Genomic DNA, 6,803 nt, shown 5'->3' on the forward strand with positions numbered 1-6,803 from the left:
TTGTGAGTCAAGTAATGACACGTGTAGGAAAAGACTGCATTGTTGTTGAACACGTGGTCATGGCTCTCATGTTCATTGTGGGAAATTTTAGTACCTATTTGTTGCCTAAAAATTTTGAGATCTTAACTTTAGAGGAGATTTTTGCTTTTGTGATACAAAATCCATAGATCTCCAAGTGGCTAGTACAAATGTAGGAGTTTGAATACATTGTGCTCAACTTGAGCTATGTTGGCCAGAATATTGACACAAGTACTATGAAAGGAAGATGAAACTCAATCTGCCTCTCGTACAAAGCCAATAAAGGAGATTGTAAAGTTGAGTGGGGCACACTCTCTCTACTCTAATAGGGCAACTTCTCTAAGCCAACCAGGGGTTTAGAGGAGAGAGAAGCACGGAAGGGTGGGAAGAGGCGTATCCTCGGACGTTGTCGCTACCCAGAGCGCACTTTGGATAGCGCAAGGAACGGTTAGGGCACAAAAAGGTCAAAAATAAAACGGATGGCTCGTGCTTTGCTATTTGCTCTTGGCCAAAGCACATTTTGGCAATAAGGCCTTGGCATTCGATGGATGTGCTACGTGAAAAAGAGAGGCAAACTAAGGGTTGCTGATGTTCAAAAAAAAAAAGTGAGTGGTAGAATTTCCAGGATAAGAACAAAAGAGCGTTGAAGAAATGCCATCCCTATGCAATAGACCATGGGCAAGGGGCACATAGCAAAGCACATTAGTAGAGAAAAGAGGAGCATTAGATCCCACATGCGGGGGCGCAAGACGCAAGGGCAACTTCTCTTGAGGCCTCCGACCAAGGCCTGCAAGGTGCGGGTTGAGCACAGAGCAAACTATTCTTTCGCCTTTTATTAAAGAATACCGTGTGCTCTACCCAGTTGAAGCACCATACTAGAAATTTTTGGCAAGGGCTTCCTCCTCTGCGAGGGGGCCCCTCTCAATTAGGCGATAAAGCAAGCATCTCGCTGCGCAGCAGCAGCAGGGTAGCGACATGGGGGTAACACACACAACTTTGGAGGCTACTCCAGGTCACGCTTGCGATGCGCTCCTCCCGCTGTCAATGCTTCTGCTCGTCATTCCGGAAATGTGTGAAGCTCAAGCTCAAGCTCACCTTGGCCACAGGTACCCCTCCCTGATCGCCCAATGAGGGAGGGGTCCCCACTTATATTGTCACTACTGTGTTGTGCCTCGCTGACTACAATCCACTTTACTGAGTTGTAGTATGAAGAGATAAAGCCCTTGATGATCAACTCCAGAATATGGTACTCCAACATGGCGAGACCTAATGAGGAGGGCCAAGGCTCTCATGACTAAATTACCACAAAAGCATGGTGACTTCCATGACCTGGAAATGGATGCAGAAAGCTCTTCCCAAAGCCTTGCAACAAAAGCTCAGGAATACTCCTTATTAGTCGAATTTATTGCTTCTGGCACCAAGATAAAAGGCGCAAGGGAGTTCCTTAATGATGCCGTCCCTGAGGCCCACAAGATCCCCACACTTCGTACCTTTTCAATGGATCGGCAATTGGTTGGTAACAAATGTGCCATATGGTGAGCGACCGACCACAATGGCGGTCTTCCCCTCTTACAAGCTTGACGGCATTGTTTACTCGACCAAAACTCCCTCACTACAATGAAGCTTGGTGGAAACAAAAGGACGATAAACAATGCTCGTGAGGATGCAGGAGTTCCTACAGCGTGGGTGATTGGTTTCACTTCTACACTGAAGTAGATGACAAACCAATCAAGATCCCCACACATCCCACCTTTTCAATGGATCAGCAAATGTGCCATATGGCGTGCGACCATGATGGCGGTCTTCAACTCTTACAAGCTTGGAGGCTTTGTTACGAGTGATTTCAAGAAGTAGAAGGATGACGTAGTTTGTGCAGCTCTCTGTGGGTGCTTGGGTTTGTTCCTTCATGATTCCCAACAGTACTCCATCCATGAGAAATCCCATGAAGATGATGATGGATGCAAAGAACATTTGGGACCATCTTGCTTCCCTATATGAGCGAGTCTCTTTGATGCACCAAATAGCTACGAAGGTGCAATTGAGTTCCCTAGATGCAACTAAAGTATGTGTAACCTGCTTGGCAATTACAAGACGGTAATCTCATAGCAACATACAAACATAACTAAAAACTTTAGCACTTCAACTTGAAATCAAATAGTAGGACTTTCTGATAGAAGTGGTGGAGTTTCACTTCCACATGCACCGGCTCCAAAGCTTGGCGTGCCTTTCGTTACTTCTTTTTACATTGATATGTGTCACACAATACAACTGCTAGGGAGTCACTCTGCAACCATGTATTCATTGGCCGAGAATGACCCCCTAGACATACCTTTATAGCACTACGGCCAAAAGCAGCTCATACAAGAAGCAACCGATACAAGATGCTATAGATTTCGCGAAAACAATGATGCTGTAGAAAACTCTGCCCACAAAACTCTCTATACTCTTTAATGATCTGCTCCATCTTCCCGTTGAACATTGCAAGAGCATTCATGAGACCCAAAGGCATCACCAAAGACTCGTAGAATCCGAAGGACGTCCTGAACGCGGTCTTGTATACATCTCTAGGAGCGATCCTAATATGATGATAGCCACTTTTAAGACGATCCTACTGAAACAAGTAGAACGTGGAAATCTATCAAGAATATCATCGATCCTTGGTATAAGAAACCTATTTTTGATGGTAATCTTATTGAGAGCCTATAGTAGATACATATCCTCCAAGGTCCGTCTTTCTTGTACACAAGTAATTTTAGTGAACAAAAACGTAAGGTACTATGCTGAATCGAATCCTGTTCCAAAAGGTCCTGTATTTGACTCATAATTTCTACACATCCTCCAAGTCTTCTACACAAGTAATACTCGAGAACAAAAAGGTGAGTTACTATGCTGGATCAAATCCTTTTCCAAAAGATCATGTACTTGGCTCATGAACTCTTCCTATTGGGCTCAACTCACTTTGAAAGGTGGGATATTTGGAGGAGTACTAGTAGGGATCAATTACATGGTATCACACCCTTTGAATGGCATAAAGTTGAAGTTCTTATGTCCTAAGTAAGTGCTTGGGTTTGTTCCTTCATGATTCTCAACAATACTCCATCCATGAGAAATCCCATGAAGATGCAAAGAAGATTTGGGACCATCTTGCTTCCTTATATGAGCGAGTCTCTTTGATGCACCAAATAGCTACAAAGGTGCAATTGAGATCTCCGGATGCAACTAAAGTATGTGTAACTTGCTTGGCACTACACGACGGTAATCTCATAGCAACATACAAACATAAATAAAAACTTTAACACTTTAACTTGAAATCAAATATAGGACTTTGTGATAGAAGTGGTGGAGTTTCACTTCCACATGCACCGGCTCCAAAGCTTGGCGTCCCTTTCGTTACTTCTTTTTACATCGATATGTGTCACACAATACAACTGCTAGGGAGTCACTCTGCAACCATGTATTGATTGGCCGAGAGTGACACCCTAGGCATACCTTTATAGCACTATGGCCAAAAGAAACTGATACAAGAAGCAACCAATACAAGATGCTATAGATTTTGCGAAAACAATGATGCTGTAGAAAACTTTGCCCACAAAACTCTCTATACTCTCTAATGATCTATCCCATCTTCCCGTTGAACATTGCAAGAGCATTCATGAGACCAAAAGGCATTACCAAAGACTCGTAGGATCCGAAGGACGTCCTGAACGCGGTCTTGTATACATCTCTGGGAGTGATCCTAATATGATGATAGCCACTTTTAAGACGATCCTACTGAAACAAGTAGAACATGGAAATCTATCAAGAATATCATCGATCCTTGGTATAAGAAGCCTGTTCTTGATGGTAATCTTATTGAGAGCCCTATAGTAGATACATATCCTCCAAGGTCCGTCTTTCTTGTACACAAATAATATTGGAGAACGAAAAGGTAAGGTACTATGCTGAATCAAATCCTATTCCAAAGGTCTTGTACTTGACTCATGATTTCTATGCATACTCCAAGTCTTATACACAAGTAATACTCGAGAACAACTTAAGATCAAATCCTTTCCCAAAAGATCATGTACTTGGCTCATGATCGCTTCCTGTTGGGCTCAACTCACTTTGAAAGGTGGTTGGTTTGGAGGAGTACTACTAGGGATCAATTATATGGTATCACACCCTTCGGATGGCATAATGTTGAAGTTATCATGTCCTAAGTAATCTTGACAATTCAGCCGAAGCTTGTCTATGACGAGCATTTTGGTGACTTCGTGCCCTGATGCCGCTAATATTGCATCCATATGTGGTTCCCTATTTTCAAGCTTGATTCCTAAACACGCCGCCATCTTAGTGGAAATGAAGTTGTCCTTGGTGCCATTGCCAAAGAAAATTAGAGATTCTTGATCTTGTACTTTGCCCCCCGCTCTGCAAAGCTCTGTACTCTCATCCTCACAGTCCTCAACCATCCCCATAGATTCAGGGACAAGTTTTTCCACCTTTGCTTTCCCCTTCTTTGCTCTTTCCTATGCCTCTTTGAAGTCTCTGGTCCTTCTTCTGACTTCTTGCTCTTTCTCCATTCCAAATTGTCATACATCGGTTCTCGAATCAATTGATTCCTCTTTGTACCAAAAATGGTTTTGAAGGTGTAAGAGTGATCATCGGAGAACATGCAGTATTTGCATCTAAAGGATGAGATTTCTTGTGGTTCTCTCTTAATTTACTTTTTCGGTACTTTAGTTGCCTCGCCTTCCCTCTTTCTTCCTCACTAGAACTGGAACAAGAAGAAGAAGGAGAATTGAAGTTTTTCTCAAAGTGCACACGTCGAGAGTGTTTCCTTTCTGACCCCTACCTTGCCCAATTATCAAAAGTTGACTGTCAGTCAATAGTCAGCTAAAGACTTGGAGTTCTTCCTTGTGAGTGCTTTCTATGTTTCAAGATTTTATTGATCTTTTGCTCTATGGCTAGATCAATTTACTCTAATGTCAAAAGAGAAGTTTCATATTAGATTTTGGCTTTGCTTTCACTTTCTCATATTTAGGATTCTTGGAATACTACATGAGGCACTTAGTACAAGTACAAACTAGCAATTTTCGTTAAATTTGTGCAAACTATGGATCTTTGATCAAAGATTCTTCAAGATGATCATCAAACTTCTTGTCAACCAATCAATCCTTGTTCAAATCTCCATTGTCGCTCGGTTCATCCTTCAGAATTACAGGTGGGATGACTTTCTATTCCTAATTGACTTCTCTATCAGAATCCATAACCTGTGCTACAAAAAGTTGGATTGGATCTTCCATTGAAGGATCAACTGATGCTCTAATACCACTGTAACCGGCTTGGTACTAAGAAGGCTATAATCTCATAACAACACATGAAAAGAACTAAAAACTTTAACACTTTAAATTGAAACCAAAGAGTAGTCACGACACGAAGTGGCAGAATTCCACTTCCAAATGTATTGGCGCCCAAGTCTGGCATTCCTTTTGTTACTTTTTTATATTGATAAATCACATCCTACAACTCTCGAGGAGTCATACTGCAACCATGCACTGATGTGCCAAGAGTGACCCCTATTTTTATAGTCACTAAAGCCAAAAGAAATCGATACAAAAATCTCGCACCCAAAGTCTTAATTGCCAAAAAGCATGCCATGTTAGTGTTGTATGGCTACCACATAATCAGTGTAAAGTCGTTGCATTTTCCGAGCAATCTACCACGTGTCACTCTCTGTCTTGTGTCGGATTGCCACATTATCAATTTTGTGACAATATCATCATGGATCACGTCACCAAGATGCGGGCGCGCCAACAAGAAATACTTCATGTGGGAAGGAGATCAGTTCAAAGGACATAGAAAATCGCACATATCAAGCCCTCACAATTTATTTCTTTGCTAGACTCCACACATATGCAAGGGCTATATTAATGGTTCTTCATCCTTTGCCCCTTGGATAGGTTTTTGCTCTCATAATTGTGCTTCAAGCATAGTCACAGGAGATGTGGAGAGTTGTCATACACATAGTTTAGGTTTGCCTCTCCTACACATGCATATTATGCTTCGATACATGTGCTTGCAGGATGATCTAGGTTACATACCGTGCCTAGCTCATGGAACCACTCTTTGTGTGTTGGTCACCAAGATCACAAGATTTACAAACTCATACAAGGTGGTGCATTTTTTTTCTCCCTTCTCTTGGGTAAGTAGTTCCGATCATTCAATGAAGCAAGGACCCAAGTATGGTGCAACACTTGCCGTACATCAGGCAGCCAAATAAAGAGTGCCCCTAGTGTGCAAATAATCATCATTTTTGTGGCAAAAATCCATCCATGAGGCCTACAAGATCCCCACACTTCATACCTTTTCAATGGATCGACAATTGGTTGGAACTTGGGAACAAATGTGCCATATGGTGAGCGACCGACCACAATTGTAGTCTTCCCCTCTTACAAGCTTGGAGGATTTGTTTACTCTTTCCCCCGACCAAAACTCTCTCACTACAATGAATCTTGGTGGAAACAAAAGAATGATAAACAATGCCCATGAGGATGCTAGAGTTCCTACAACGTGGGTGATTGGTTTCACTTCTACACTGCAGTAGCTGACAAACCAATTTGAAGATTCCCACATATTCGACCTTTTCAATGGATCAGTAAAACTGGTTGGTAACAAATGTTCCATATGGCGTGTGACCATGATGACGGTCTTTGAATCTAACAAGCTTGGAGGCTTTGTTACCAGTGACTGCAAGAAGTAGAAGGATGATGTCGTTGGTGCAACTCTCTATGGGAGCATGTCAATGC

At 42.2% G+C, this 6,803-nt stretch overlaps 1 non-coding gene across 1 annotated transcript; it reads left to right on the forward strand.

Moving 5' to 3' along the window:
- Nucleotides 1-809: 809 nt before the first annotated feature.
- LOC147438453 (U5 spliceosomal RNA) lies at nt 810-933 on the forward strand. Its single transcript, XR_015184687.1, has one exon. It is a non-coding gene; the product is annotated as a U5 spliceosomal RNA (small nuclear RNA).
- The last annotated feature ends 5,870 nt before the right edge of the window (nt 934-6,803 follow it).

Source organism: Adiantum capillus-veneris, chromosome 16, assembly GCF_014529385.1.
Source record: "Adiantum capillus-veneris isolate H3 chromosome 16, ASM1452938v2, whole genome shotgun sequence".
In the NCBI taxonomy this organism is placed as follows: domain Eukaryota; kingdom Viridiplantae; phylum Streptophyta; class Polypodiopsida; order Polypodiales; family Pteridaceae; genus Adiantum; species Adiantum capillus-veneris.